Raw genomic sequence first — 16128 nt, forward strand, 5'->3', positions numbered from 1 at the left:
ATAATATATTAAATATTGTATATTATATTATATATTACGTTATACTATATATATATTATTTTATATATCATCTTTTATTATTTATATATATATATATAATATTATTATAAATATATATATAATATGTCTATATATTGGTGGCAGTGGCGTGAATGTGGGGGAGTTGAGGCATGGCACATGCGCTATATATATATATATATATATAATATAATATTGAAAAAAGTAAAAAAAAATGGGAATGGGACTCAAGCTAGGCGCCGTGCATCCTATATATATATATTATTTATTGAATTAAAAGGGGGATTGGAATTGAAGAAGAAAAGAGTCCTTGGACGGCGCACCGCGAAGGATTTGAAGAGAAGCCACGCACATTAGAAAGGAATTAAGATTGGAGACGCAAAGGGAATGCTATAAATTGAAGCGGCGCACAGGCGAACTTCTTTTGGATCTGTTCATAGAGAAGAAATTGAAGCGGCGCACACCCAGATCTGTTTTAGATCTACGCAGGGAATTTCTTTCTCTTTTCAATTTTAGTGCTTATTTTTATTTTAATAATATTTAGTTAAATTGTTTTAGCTAGGGTTTGGATGGATTTTAATTCTAGGATTATGTGATTATTTGTTTAATTTGATTCAAAACCCGATTATTATTTGCATGTGGATTTTATATTGTTGTGTTTAATGCTTTAAAAGATTGATCACCTTTTAATGATTTAATAATTTATGCATGACTGACTAAAGGATTGTTATAAATTAGATTCAAAGGCAATATAAATCACATGTTTGACTATGAGATCAAAAGATGATTAGCTCATGTGTGGGAATCGATGAAGCTTAGTGAGTCAAATCCCCTTCCGAAATTAGAGGTTTCCAAAGAACTTAATGCTTATTTATTTCGTTGATATTTGATCAGAAATCTAACAGTGAAATTGAATTAATAAAGGATTAATATGACTTGAGAAAACTTATTAATTAATTGAGGAAAATCCACCATCACATGTAAATAATTATAAAATACTGTAAAGGTATTTGTGGTTTTGAATTGGGTTGAATAGATAATTACATAACCTAAATTAAATGAAATCTAAACCCTAGTTGCATTCCCTTATTCGTTTTTCTTCTAAAACAATTTAGTTTGACATTAGTTTCTTATCATTAGTTTTTATTTTTCTTTTTATTCATCGATTAATTAATTGGTTCAACTTAGGTTAATTTAGAACCATTTTGGTATTGTGATCTAGTCCTCGTGGGATCGACATCTTTTTGTCACTATATGCAGATTTGACTAGGGTATGCTTGCCCGAATTAATTGTGCATAAAATCACACATCAAGGTCTAGATCTGGTAATCCAACAGAGTTGATGGTCTGACAAGGCCGATGATCTGGTGGCCTATTGATTTGGTGGGTTGATGATCTAGTGGCCTAATGATTTGGTGGCCCAAGATGACTGAGTACCTGAGGGTGACGAGTGGCCCAAGATGACCGAGTTACTTGAGGGTGACGAGTGGCCCAAGATGATCGAGTGACCTGAGGGCGACGAGTGGCCCAAGATGATCGAGTGACCTGAGCGACGAGTGGCCTTGGTGACCGAGTGACCTGAGGGCGACAAGTGGCCTAGGTGACCGAGTGACCTGAGGGCGACGAGTGGCCTTGGTGACCGAGTGACCTGAGGGAGACGAATGGCCTTGGTGACCGAATGACCTGAGGGCGACGAGTGGCCTACAAAACGAGAGCACTGTTATGACGCGGGTGGGGGTCCCTATGCAAACCCTCCGATGCTTAAGTCAGATCTCGAGAAAATATGAAATAATACTTCAATCACTCGAAATTGCGTACCTCGTGAAGAAGAGGGGACCTTGTATTTATAGCGGAGGGTGAGGGAGGCCTTGCGATATTCTCGGCGAGAATCTCGCAGCCCATTCTGGAGATCTCGTAGTCCATTCTGAGGATTCCGGACGTCATTCGGAGGACGAGAGGGGGTCCACTCGGTTGGATTGGGGGGATTGTCAAAAAATGGCAAACCCAGAGGGTCACAAGGTTAGGCCGAGTGACCCCCCACTCGGTTGCTCCCCCGAGTGGGATCTCTCAGCCTAACCGAGTGGACCCCACTCGGCTAGGCCGAGTTAGGGGCGAGGGGCCACTCGACACAACCGAGTGGACCCCTACTCGGTTGTGCCGAGCGGGACACGCCTCTCGGCTAACCGAGTGGCACCCCACCCGGTTATGCCATGTGGGCACCCACTCGACTATGCCGAGTGGCTCTTCTTCGACCCCCAGACTTTGCTTTATTCCATCGAATTGGGGCCCACGCTCGATGAGATATCCACTTTACTTTTCCGGAAACATCAATTGCTCCTTGCTTTTTTAGCCAAGAGGTCGGGTAAAAGAGCACAAGATCCTGAGAAATTTTGGTGTGATTTTTGCCGTATTTTGCTTATCTTCGAAAGATCATTTATGCGTATTTTCTTTTTATTTTCTGCATTGGCCCGATAGCTTCGGCTTTTTTGCCTTTTAAGCCCTTATAAATAAGGCTTTAAGTCTTCATTTAATTTTCATAAGAATCAGCTGTGGTGTCTTCAAAATTTAAATTCTCTCAGGTCTCGGCGCGTTTTCAGGCCACGTCTCATTTTCATAACTTGGCGCGTGCTTACTGGGCCACTCGGTCATGACCAAGTGGCCATGATGTGCGACTGGGGGCCACTCGGTCATGACCGAGTGGTCCCAATCTCCCGGCGCCTTTATATGCCTCCGGTCGCTTGTTGCCTCTTCGCTTGCTTCTTCTTTGTCTTGTACTGATACTCTTCGCCTTACGTGCAGGTATTTTGCTTACCGCGATCCTTTTTCTTTCCAAACGTAATAAGGTAACGCTTTCAAATCTTTTTCAATATGTTGAGGAGAAGACCGGCATCACCCCCCGGCCCCGCGCACATTCCTGCCACTTCAAGCTCTCAGCTCTGGTACAGGGCTTTCAAGAAGGTTTATGATGCCACCCCTTCTGGATTTATGGTGAGGTATCCTCATCTTGATGAGCCGGATCCCTCCCAAGTAGATGAAGGCTCCATTGGCGTTCACTTTGCTTTGTTTGAGGTGGGATTCCACTTTCCTCTTTCGCCCTTTGCCATGGCGTGGTTGCGTCACTATAAGATTGTTCCTGCTCAACTTCACCTTAATGGTTGGGCCCAGATGGTAGGTTTTTCCGTGCTTTGTCATCAGAGGGATGTAGTCCCTTCCTTAATGCTCTTCAGTTGCTTCTACCTATTACGAAAAGCTAGCAAAGACCGCACCCTTTATACACTCCAGAAGGTGTCGGGCTTCGAGCTGTTTAGCGCTCTTCCTAACAAAATCAACCGGTTTGAAGAGCAATGGGTGGTGATAGAGCCTCCGCCTAGTTGGGATGCTACCCTACATTGGAATCATCAGGACGCCAGTCAAGGGTTTCCTCCCTACAAGGAAGTTCGGGGTATATATCGTTGTTTGGTAGGGATGTTAACGTAGCAAGGTCCTATTGAGTTGATGAGCCTCCTGACTTTGGAAAATTTCAGAATCGTGGGTTGGGGGGTTGTGATGCCAACTGCTCCTCCTCAATCTTCTATGCTATCCAATCAGGAAATGGAAGGAGTCGGGGAGGAGGAGATGGAAATGCCTGAATCGTCTTCGCATCCTCCTTTCGATCCTCAGGAGGAAAACACTCCTGGGGGTAGAATATCTTTTGTCATTTCCTTCCTTGTTCCATTATTGCATTATTTTTCCACATTAAATGCTTTGTATTGATTTTTGTAGAAATGGCTGGATTGGGTAGGATAATGGAGTTGCGCAGACGCCACTGTGAAGAAGAGGCACGTGTTACGACAACGACTGGGGTTTCTGTCCATGGTGCCTAGGGATCTACGAGCTCTCATCCTCCTCGGTCACGCAGGCCTGCTAGTGTTTCTCCCATTGGAGTGGAAAGGCGACGTCGTTCGAGAAGTGACCATTTGAGTGTTGAAGTTCCTTCTCATACAGAAAGTCCATCATCAATCCCTCTCTCTCATGAAAAGGCCATCGACATTCCATCTCTTGCTCCCAATTCTCAAGGGGGGCGAAGCTTGTCTTCTCGGTTTGTTAGTGACATAGCCTGGGTGGAAGAAAAATGTCGCCATCCTGTAATTCCTAACAAGAAGGATCGTCGCCATCTTGAAGGGGAGAAATCAATGAGACCACCTCCTATATTTCCAATTCCGGGCGAGGTGAGACATACTATGATTCTCGGGGATGGCACGAAGCTTAGTGGTCGAGATTTTGAAGTCTCCCCTGGGGTATTAGAGACAGACTCCATTACCGAACCCGGGATTAGCGCCCGTCTCATTTATTCTACCATTCTCCCTCAAGATGAACAGGGATTTATCGGCAGTAATCATGCCCGGGCTAGGGATGAAGCGGAGTAGCTCCTGGTGCAAGGTATCCAAGGGATCGTTGCCTCCAATGCCATGGACAGGGCATATCGTGAACAAGTAGAGGTCCAGATGTCAGACTGGAGGAACCGCCAATCTTCTTGGAACAAAGAGCACCAAGAACTAAAGGGTCATGCTCGTCGGGAGGAGGTCGGGAAGAAAAATGCAGAGGCAGAGATTGGGCGTATGCGTGATCGCCTGTCTGAGGTTGCTGTTGGTACCTCGGGCCTTCAAGGGGAAATTCAAGATTTACGCTCTAAGCTAGAAGTTGAAGAGCACAAGAATGTTGGGTTGATGACGCGACATGAAGCACTTTTGCAGGAACACTCTCTACACCTGACGGAACTAAAGATAAGTCATAAGGACGCTTGTGTTATTCGGGCTGAAGCGGTGAAGGAATATCGTCTCTCAACCGATTGCCAAGATAGAAAGGGGAATATGCTTTAGGGTTTCTGAAATATGGATTTTATCTGGCACGTGCCCATCTAGAATCTCAGCATCCGGGAAAGACTTTTCCTGAACTTCTGCTTACCCCCGAGGTTGAGGAATCTCATCAAGTGGATTGGCGTCAATATGAGCCGAATGACCCTACGAGTCCTTCTTCTTACTTAGATTCTTATTTGGTGGATGACTTGGAAAATCTAACAGGCCCATGGAATCCGTTTCCTTTTAATCGTGGGGAGGAAGGCATGGCAGTCGACCCCAAAACCATTGAAGAGGATCCTGACGCAGCTGTTGAAGACGTCTCTCATATGGCCAATGCTAAGAAAGGAGAACTTCCCACATTGCCTCCTGAGATTCCTGTTGCATCATTCGAGCCTACTAAGCGTTCCTCTCGCAAGTCTCGCTCCCGCGAGTAGACCTTCATTGTTGTTTGTTTTTCGTTGTTGTTGTTGTTCTTTTTTTTTTTTTTTTTTTTTTACTACAATGAGGGTTATTGCTTTATCAATGAGTACTTTCTTCTTTGTTCTACCCAACATGCTCCGCTCCTTGTGGCTTGATTTATTCCTTTATTGTTGATTGATATGAGGTTAGGGCTTTCTTTTGTCGTTGGGTCACGCGCGTAGTGGCAAGCTTGAGCATATTTTACCTCATTGCCAGGCCATAAGCGAGACAACGGGCTAAGTAGTGTGTTTTCTCGTTGTCGGGCGATAGGCGGGGCAACGGGTGTGAACGCATTTTACCTCGTTGCTGGGCCATAAGTGAGGCAACGTGTGTGATCGTATTTTACCTCGTTGCTAGGTCATGAGCAGGGCAACAGGCTCGATCACATTTTACCTCGTTGCCAGGCCATAAGCGGGGCAATGGGTTCGATCACATTTTACCTCGTTGCCGGGCCATAAGCGGGGCAACGGGTTCGATCACATTTTACCTCGTTGTCGGGCCATAGGCAGGGTAACGGGCTTGATCACATTTTACCTCGTTGCCGAGCCATAAGCGGGGCAACGAGTTCGATCACATTTTACCTCGTTGCCGGGCCATAGGCGGGGCAATAGGCTTGATCACATTTTACCTCATTGCTGGGCCATAAGCGAGGCAACGGGTGTGATCGTATTTTACCTTGTTGCCGAGCCATGAGCGGGGCAACGGGTTCGATCACATTTTATGTAACGACCCACTCCCACTTACGGGCGCCACCGGTAAATAATCAACCAGATTACTCACCCGACGAACCATAACTAAAGGGTTGGATTATGTTTCAACAGGAAATGCCCTAGGTGGGAACTAGGCTTCGTCCTTCCCTTCGCTCCACTCAGGAATCGGTCCCAACTTAACAAGAAAAACTCAGCGGACTGAGACCCGAAACCTGAGTGAGCTTCACCTCTCTTCAGCTCGCCTCATAGCAAGCCAGAGGTGGCCCAGGCACAAAGCTAGCATAACAAACACTTCGCTGAGTATTGGGGATTTATAAGAACATACCTTGCTGATCTTTACTCAGTCCGAAACTCAGCTTCTCCAACTAAGCCATATTCAACGAACAATCTCACAATCATTTATCACACTATGATGATTACAACAATTAAATACATTTAACGCTCAACAACACATACATTTACTCACAAGGGTATACATACATAACACCACATGGCTACGTACAAGAGATAATAAAATACACAACTCGTGCAACACATCTAGTTGCCACAATAGCCTCTCGGCGCCATCCCTGCTTGCATCTGGACTTGCAACATCTACACATGAGGTAAAACCTCATGAGTCACAAAGACTCAGTAAGGGTGCAATGCATGTAAATATGAATATAACCATGTTTATGTATGCCAATGCATGCAAATGAGGCTAGGCCCATTCATCCTCACAACCTACTGAGGTTTGAGGCATCAACCTATCAGCCCCCACCACACTAGTCCTCCATATGGCCATAGGTCCACTAGATCTTGCATCACACAAGATATAACCACTACATGCCAATGCAATATAAAAACATTATCAAACATATTTACGAACTTGCAAGGCCACCTCCGCATGAGGCCATCCCTTACTTGGCTCGAAACCTCATCTCTGCCTCGGCACGAATTCCAGTTTGAATCTCAAGTTTCTCTAGGATCACCGCCTCCCCGGTCAAACCTAGATGCAAACACACACACAAACCCAACTCCATTAACATCCGGCATTCAACCAATGCCCTCAACTACACCACATATCACCAAAATCATCAATCAACAAAATTTCAGACAACCCCAACACAGGGTTTAATCCAGCGAATAATTATTAACTCTCTGAATAAATTAATTCAAAGAAAATAACTCATTTACCTCAATCCATCTGGAGAAGAAAATCGGACAAGTGCCCACATCGGCCTTGCCTTCTTGACTGCCATTTTGCCCCAAAATCTCCATTTTTGAGCTTTTGACACGCTCCTTGGGCCCTAAAATAATTTCCAGACATTTCCCCCAATTTTTTGGAATTTTCCAGAATTTCTCCTTTATTATTATTTTTCCTTTCTTTTCTTTTCTTTTGTTTCTTTCTTTTCCTTCCCTACTTCTTCCTTCCCTCGCGCTGCCGCTCCTGTTCATCATCTTCAACCTCCTGCGCGCGCCCATGCAGCCGCCACTGGCCATCGCCGCTTGGCTCGCCATCTGCCACCGTTGAAGCTATCGATCATCGCCACCAACTGATCCCGATCGCCATGCGAACGCTAGCTATCGGCCAGCCTTGAACCAGCCTCACGCAAGCCTCAATTGCTGGCCACCATTGACGACGTCTGGTAGCAGCATTGACCGCCACTGGTCGCCCTCGAGCTGCCGGTGCCTCCATCACCGGCCACCAGCTTCCTCCTTGTAGCACCACCCCCCGCCGAGCACACCATAGCAGCAGCTTCCATGGCCGGTTGCCTTCCATCTTTCTCTCACACTCTCTCTTTCCTACTCTCAGATTCTTCTCTCGCTTTGCACCTCTCGGCCATTTCAAAATGGCAGAGACTAGGAAGCTTCCTTAAAGTTTCCTCACCACACACGCCTATACACTTATATATATAATTACAAAATAACCCCTTTAATCCTCACTAATTGCACTAGAGCACCCCTTAATTCCACTTAGGAATTTTTAATATGCCATTTGGGCCCTCCAAGACCTAAATCAATTATCATTAACCCACACAAATTCTTGATTCTTTGAAAATTAATAACCGGCATCTACTCGAGAATCTTGATTTCGCCTCTACGCTTGCATGGAACCTTTATTCGACCCGAAAACACTTAAGGGTTGCCTTACTCAAAAAACCGAACCACCCCTAAGGTCCCCTACGACTATTCGGTATTGGCACCCACTCAGGCTTATACAAAATTTATTCCAAAAATTATTCCCAGTTGGACTACTTCCAGCGTCATAAACCTCGCCTCGAGATATTCATCAATCTCTTGCCCTCTTCCCTGGATATCCAAGTCCCGGGGGCGCTCCCCGCTACCAATTCGACAATTTTATTAATTAATTACTCGAAATTGACTCTTAGGCTTCTCAGACCACCAGAGATCCTGATAAAATAATCAAAATTTATTTATTTTCAATACCATGTAATATCGGGTATTACATTTTACCTCGTTGCCGAGCCATAGGCGGGGCAACTGGTTCAATCGCATTTTACCTTGTTGCCGGGCCATAAGCAGGGCAACGGGCTCGATTGTATTTTACCTTGTTACCAGGCCATAGGCAGGGCAATGGGCTCGATCACATTTTACTTCATTGCTTGGCCATAAGCGGGGCAACGGGTTCAATCGCATTTTACCTCGTTGCCGAGCCATAAGTAGGGCAACGGGCTCGATTGTATTTTACCTTGTTACCGGGCCATAGGTGGGGCAACGGGTGTAATAGCATGTGAGTTTCTTTTCCGTAGATGTAATAAAATGACAGTCATGCACACATAAGCATTTTTACGTGGTTCGGCTAAATGTCCCTACGTCCACGGTCCCATTTAGGACTTATATTATTGCAGATATTTTCTTAAGTACATCATTCGTATACAACTTCAGATAGTTCAAATTCCATGTTTTCCCCATGGTGTCTCTTGAAAGAGTTTGTAAAATGCAAGTGTTGGGACCAATCAGCTTTAGAATGCAGTATGGCCCTTCCCAATTTGCTTGTAATTTTCCATCATCCCTTAGAGCGTTGGTTACCATAGATCTTCGAAGTACTAGATCTCCTTCTTTCATGGGTCTACTCTTTACCCGAGAATTGAAATAACTGGCAACTCTTATCTGATATGCAGCTATCTTCATGGCAATATTATCCCTCTGCTCTTTAATCAGATCCAAATTCTCTCGCAGTGCTTCAAAATTCCTCGCACCATCCTCTTCCTCATATGCCATCAGTCTTGGGGACTTGACTGAAATTTCAATGGGAATTAAGGCCTCTGTCCCATATACTAGATTGAACGGAGTTTCTCCAGTAGCGACCCGACTAGTCGTTCGATAAGCCCATAAAATGGTGGGTAGCTTATCGACCCATGTGCCCCTGGCTCCTTCAAGTTGGGTTTTTAGACCATGCAATATGATTCGGTTACTGGCCTCAGCTTGTCCATTAGCTTGGGGGTACGCCACTGAAGCGAATCTTAGTTGAATCCCTAGGTTGTCACAGAATTTTCTAAAGGAGTCACAATCAAATTGCTTCCCATGATCCGTAACGATAATTCTTGGTATCCCAAACAGGCATACAATGTCTTTCCATACCATTGCCTCTACTTTTCGTGCTGTAATGGTGGCCAATGCCTCAGCTTCAATCAATTTGGGGAAATAGTCGGTAGCCACTATTAAAAATTTTCTCTGCTCAGGTGCTTGATGGAAGGGTCCCAGAATGTCCAAACCCCATTGAGCGAATGGTATAGGCTGGAATGCAGGTTACAACTGAGATATTGGGGCGAATTGGACCGGGGCATGTCGTTGGCATTTGTCACGTGATTTGACTTTCTTTAACGCGTCTGACCTTAGCATGGGCTAAAAGAAACCAGCTCTCAAAATTTTGGTTGCTAGGGCTCTTGCTCCCAAGTGTTCTCCACACATTCCCCTATGGGTTTCTGCCAGGGTATATTCGGCCTCTTGAGGGTCTAAACATTTGTGAAGAGGTATAGTGTAAGCTCGCTTATATAATATCCCGTCTATGATGCTAAACCTTGCAGCCAGCATTTTGAGTCTTCTTGCTTCTTGTGGATCATCTAGTAATTTATTGCTAGTGAGATAACGATAGAAGGGCGATCTCCAGTCTACTCCTGCTTCAACGCATGATACCTCTTTTTCTTCGATGCTTGGCTGATGAAGCATCTCAACAAATACTGCTCTTCCTGTTGTCTCTCTAGTGGATGCTAGTTTAGACAAAGCATCAGCATGTCCATTGAGCGATCTGTTTATTTGTGTTAACTGAAAACTCTGAAATGTCTGGGCCAGGTCTTTTACTTTGCGCAAGTATTGAGCCATTATCTGCTCTTTGGTTTCATATTGTCCCCGAAAATGTTGCACAATCAACTGAGAATCACTATGGGCAACTAATCGTGTTACTTCCAATTTCCTCGCTATCCTCATTCCAGCAATTAACGCTTCATATTCAGCTACATTGTTGGTACTTAGAAAAGCAAATCGTAGAGAATACTCTAACGTTTCTCCCTCAGGGGATACGAGTACTATCCCAATGCCTCTTCCCTGTGAACCAGATGCTCTGTCAACAAACAACAACCATTCTGCCTGCTCGCTTTCTCCCACTTTATTAGAGTGTGTACATTCCACAATTTAGTCAGCCAATGCCTGTCCTTTTCTAGCTTGTCGAGGCTGATACTGGATATCATATTCACTTAATTCAATGGACCATTTGGCAACCGGAACATTCAGGCTTTTGCAAAATACTTTGTAAGGGTTGATCTGTAAGTATGATGATCGAATAAGCCTAGAAGTATGACCTCAATTTTCTAGAGGCGTTTAACAGAGCTAACGCCATTTTTTCTGCCATGGGATAATGTGTCTCTGGGCCCGGTAATACCTTGCTGACATAATATATTGGCCGATCCACCTGTCCCTCTTTCCTGATTAATACTACACTTATGGCTTCATCACTTATCCCCAAATATAAATACAATGTCTCTCCAATTTCTGGTCGTGTTAATAGGGGAACCTCTTTCAAATACTCCTTTAATGCTTCAAATGACTTTTGGCATTGTTCTGTCCACTTAAACTTTTTTCTTGCCCTTAATGTTCGCAAGAAGGGGAGTTCTGTTTCAGCTGACTTGGAGGGAAAACATTCGAGAGCTGCCATTCGTCCTGTCAATCATTGAACTTCCTTAGTTGATGTTGGTGGCTCCATATCCATTATTGCTTGAATTTTCTCGGGGTTTGCCTCAATTCCTCTTTGTGAGATCATATATCCCAAGAATTTTCCAGACTGCACTCCAAAGGCACACTTCGTTGGACTTAACTGCATCTTGTACTGTCTAAAGACTCCGAGCACCTATGTTAGCTTTTCTACATGGGATTCTTTCTCCCAATTTTTCACGATCATGTCGTCAACATACGCTTCCATTGTGTCGCCCAACAATTTTTTAAAGACTTTATTCACCATATGCTGATAAGTGGCTCCAGCGTTTTTGAGTCTAAAGGGCATGACTTGGTAATAGTATGTCCCCTTTTCAGTGATAAATGATGTTTTCTCTTGGTCTGGAGGGTACATCATTATTTGGTGATACCCCGAGAAAGCATCCAAAAAGCTCAGAACTAGTATCCAGATGTTTCGTCCACGAGACGATCGATCCGAGGTAGCGGGTATGAGTCTTTGGGGCATGCCTTATTGAGATTGGTGAAATCCACACAAACACGCCATTTTCCATTAGGCTTCGGGACCATAACAACATTGGCCAACCATTCCAGATATAATACTTCTCGAATGAAGCCTACTTTTAGCAGTTTATCTACTTCCTTTTCCAATGCCTACAGCCTATCAGGGGTAATGTTTCGCTTCTTTTGTCGTATCGTCTTGAATTGGGGATCCACATTTAAGTGGTGACATATCACTTCTGGACTGATTCCTAGCATGTCTTTTGGTTTTCAAGCGAACACGTCTGAATTTTCTCGCAGGTATCTCATAATTTCTTCTTTCATATGTTCAGGAAGTTGTGAACCGACATATGCTACTTTCTCATAATCCGCTTTGCTCAGATGCATTGTCTCTAATTCTTCAACGGGTTGGGGTTTGCATGCGGCTCCTTCTTCCAAGGATTTATGTATGGCTTTCTCTGCAATAGATAAGGTTTCTTCAGCTCTTTTTCCTTTTGTGGATGATACATAACAAGTTCGTGCCTTCTTCTGATCTCCTCGAACCTGTCCAATTCCGGCGGGCGTGGGGAATTTCATCAATAACTAGCAAGAGGACACCACGACCCTTAGATCATTGAGTAATGGGCGACCCAAAATCATGTTGTATGCCGCTGATAAGGTTTTAACCACCATAAAATTTGCTTGTCGAGTTACGAGTTGGGGGTCTACACCCAACGTGATAGGTAACTGAATAGATCCTGCAACTGGGACCGCTTCTCCCGTGAAGCTATATAGGGGCGAGGACACTTTTTTCAATCAATCATGGGATAAGTGCATTTGCTCAAAACAATTCCAGTAGATCAAATTGACAGAATTGCCACTATCTACCAAAATTCTACTGATGGGGTGCTTAGCCACGACTGCTGAAATAACCATGGGATCATCATGCGGGAGTATTATATCGCCTCGGTCAGTTGGGGTGAAGGTGATTGGCTCTTTGTCATCTCTTACCTCCATCACCGAATTAACTTGGAATGCTTGGCGAGCATATGCCTTTCGGGATGCCGACGTGTCCCCACCTAGGGTTTCCCCTCCCGAAATAACGTGAATGGCTTGTTGAGTGAGCTCATTGTCTAATTGAGGATCTTGCCTTCGATCTCTTCCCCTCTCTTGTTGCCTTAGATTTTGCCTTTCATGCTCGTCACACCTGTTTTCCCTTTGCCGGGGTTCCCTATTTTCTTCTCCTTCATGCCTCACATACCTTTGTAGGTGTCCTTCTCGAATAAGCATTTCAATCTGATTCTTCAATTCTTTGCAATGATCTGTGGAATGTCCCCGAGTTCGATGATATCTATAATATTCTTCTTGGTTTTTCCCCATAGGTCTGTCAACTCTGCGAGGTAGTTTAAGGAGTCCTTCTCCCTCTACTGCGGCTAGTATAGCTGACCGTGGTTGTAAAAGTTGAGTATAGTGATTAAACTTAGGTTTAGGTGCATCTACTCTCCTAATCCTTTCCTGTCGTCGAATAGACTCTTCTTCTCCTTCACATTCCTTTCTCTTCCTCTCTTTGTCTTCATTCCTCCCCCCCCCCCCCACATTCCTCATAATTTCAGTGTGGAGGATATACCGGTTCACTCTAACAAACAAATCGGCCAGGGATGTTGGAGGGTCTAAGGAAAGCGACTCTTGGAGAGAGAGGAGACGGGTTCCTTGAAGCATAGCAAACACTGTTACTTGGGCCGGCAGATCAAGGACTTCAAGAATAGCGTTGCGAAATCTATCCACAAATTGACGTAAGGATTCCTTATTCCCTTGTTGTATACTGAGCAAGTATGTGGCATCCTTTTTCCTTCGACTGTTAATCACAAAAGCCTTGATAAATTCTACTCTGAGCTGCCCAAATGATGAAATGGAGGCTTCTGGTAGGCTGTTAAATCATGTTCGAGCATGCCCTGATAGTGTTAAGGAAAAAGATCGGCACATTATGTCGTTGTCCCATCCATGCAATATCATTAGTGACTCATAATTCTGGACATGATCATATGGATCGTCCTTTCTTGAGTAGAGGGTGATTTGCGGCATTTTGAATTTTCGAGGCGGAGGCCTTTCCAATATATCTATAGTAAAAGGACACTTTCTACGCTGGTGCTCTTCCATCGAGGGGATTAACTTTTTCCGCTCAAGCATCTCTTCTACTACTCTTTTCATGTCATCATGCATCCTGGCTACTGTCTGGTTGTCATGCCTTGTTGGCGTGCTAGCTACCGTTTCATGATACCTCCGTCTTTGAGGACTTCTAGTCCTGTCTTCCATTCTTGGGTTTTCATTTCTTCGAGGCACGATGTGACAGTTCTTTTTTGGTAGCTGTGATCTGGGCCTATTCTCTCGTCGAGGAGTAGATCGAGAATGAGAATTGGGAGAGGCCTCTTGATAGGAATCAGGTCCCATTTCGGGCTGAGGTTCAGGCAATGGCATAAACTTTTTCAAGGTATTAGGTAATGTTCCTCCAACCATCATACCTTAGAGTATACCAGCCATGTCTCGAAGTGCCTGCATACCCTCAACGTGTTGTTGTCTCAATGCTTCATATTCTTCCCACGGGACCGTACGCGGTGGCTGTCGTGAAGTCCCAGTTTGATCAGTAGGAAGTGGCCCGGAACCGATGTTAAGTGGAGGTGGGATTGATTGGTTCCCCACCTGTTGGCTCGGGGAAAAGGAGTGATCACCTCCTTGGGGTTAAGCATTATGAGGGGGCAGAGGTGCTCCTTGTGGGTGAGAATCGGGAATAATGGGAGGCGCTCCCTGTTATTGAGAGTTCCATGGTGGTAGGCGTGTTTCTATGCCTTGAGAGAGAGTTCGTCGATGTCCACGGGTGTTTTCCATTCTTGAAGTTGACTTTTTATCTTATGTTTCCCACAGACGGCGCCAATTATTGTTACTAAAATACAACAATCTATTTTTAATTGCTGACGGACGCAAGAGTCTAGGGAGTCGTGCCTTCACTGATGAGAATCTTGACGAGTAACTAGATCTGGTAGAGGTCCAGATCTGGTAATCCAATAGAGCTGATGGTCTGACAAAGCCGATGATTTGGTGGCCTATTGATCTGGTGGGCTGATGATCTGGTGGCCTAATGATCTAGTGGGATGATGATTTGGTGGCCCAAGATGATCGAGTGACCTGAGGGTGACGAGTGACCCAAGATGACCGAGTGACTTGAGGGTGACGAGTGGCCCAAGATGACCGAGTGACCTGAGGGTGACAAGTGGCCTAGGTGACCGAGTGACCTAAGGGCGACGAGTGACCCAAGATGATGGAGTGACCTGAGCGACAAGTGGCCTTGGTGACCGAGTGACCTGAGGGCGACGAGTGGCCTTGGTGACCAAGTGACCTGAGGGCAACGAGTGGCCTACAAAACGAGAGCACCGTTAGGACGTGGGTGGGGGTTCCCGCGCAAACTGATGTGAATAAGGTTGCTAAAGCCTTACAAGATCTGTTGAGCATTCATGGAGGCCCAATAACAAGATTACAAGATTTGGGGTTGATCGATTGAATGATTGATTGATTGAGAAGATTTACAAGATTGCAAGATTTGGGGTTGATTGATTGATTGGTTGATTAATTGACAAGATTGCAAGATTTGGGGTTGAATGATTGATTGACAAGATTGCAAGATTTGGGGTTGATTGATTGATTGATAAGATTGCAAGATTTGGGGTTGATTGATTGATTGATTGACAAGATTTGCAAGATTCGAAGATGATTGATTGATAAGATCCAGGGGCATAAAAAGGAATGGTTGAATATTTGACCACTTTCCTTATTTCCTACTTTGTTTTTAAATCTTTTCTATTTTAGATAATTCTTGTTTCTTTATTATCAGATTATGTTATTTCCTTCTTGTAATCAATTCCTACTATGCCTAAGATTTGATTTATTTTCTTCTAGTTTAGGATTGGTGATCGGCTATATAAGCCAATGTAACCCGAGAGGAATTTAGTTTTTGGACAATATTATTAGTGAGAGTTTTCTCTTTGGTTCTTCAATGAACTATTTTGATCTTAACAAGATTTTATCTTGTGGTGTTCATCCTTGACTTATCACTCACAACTCTTCTCATCTATCTTGAGTGTGGCATTAACCCTACCTTGTTATACCTTTGGTTCTTATCTCTTTATAGATAACGGGTCAAGGTCCTTTGTTTTCTTTATTATGAATCTATTTTAGAACGATCCTTGGCAAAGGAACCATTTTTGATCGTCGAGTCTCACCTTCCTTCGTGGGGTTCACATCATTTGGTATTAGAGCTTTGGCTTTAAATCAGGTTTGAACTATCCTTATTTTTTGCTTTCATTGTTTATTATTTCTTTTTATTCTCGCATCATTGTTTGTTCTTCAAGACTGCAACTTTGCCTATTTCTTCATCTTGATTTGTTCTAGTTTTGTTATTTATC

Source organism: Diospyros lotus, chromosome 3 (assembly GCF_014633365.1).
Source record: "Diospyros lotus cultivar Yz01 chromosome 3, ASM1463336v1, whole genome shotgun sequence".
NCBI classification, from domain to species: Eukaryota; Viridiplantae; Streptophyta; class Magnoliopsida; order Ericales; family Ebenaceae; genus Diospyros; species Diospyros lotus.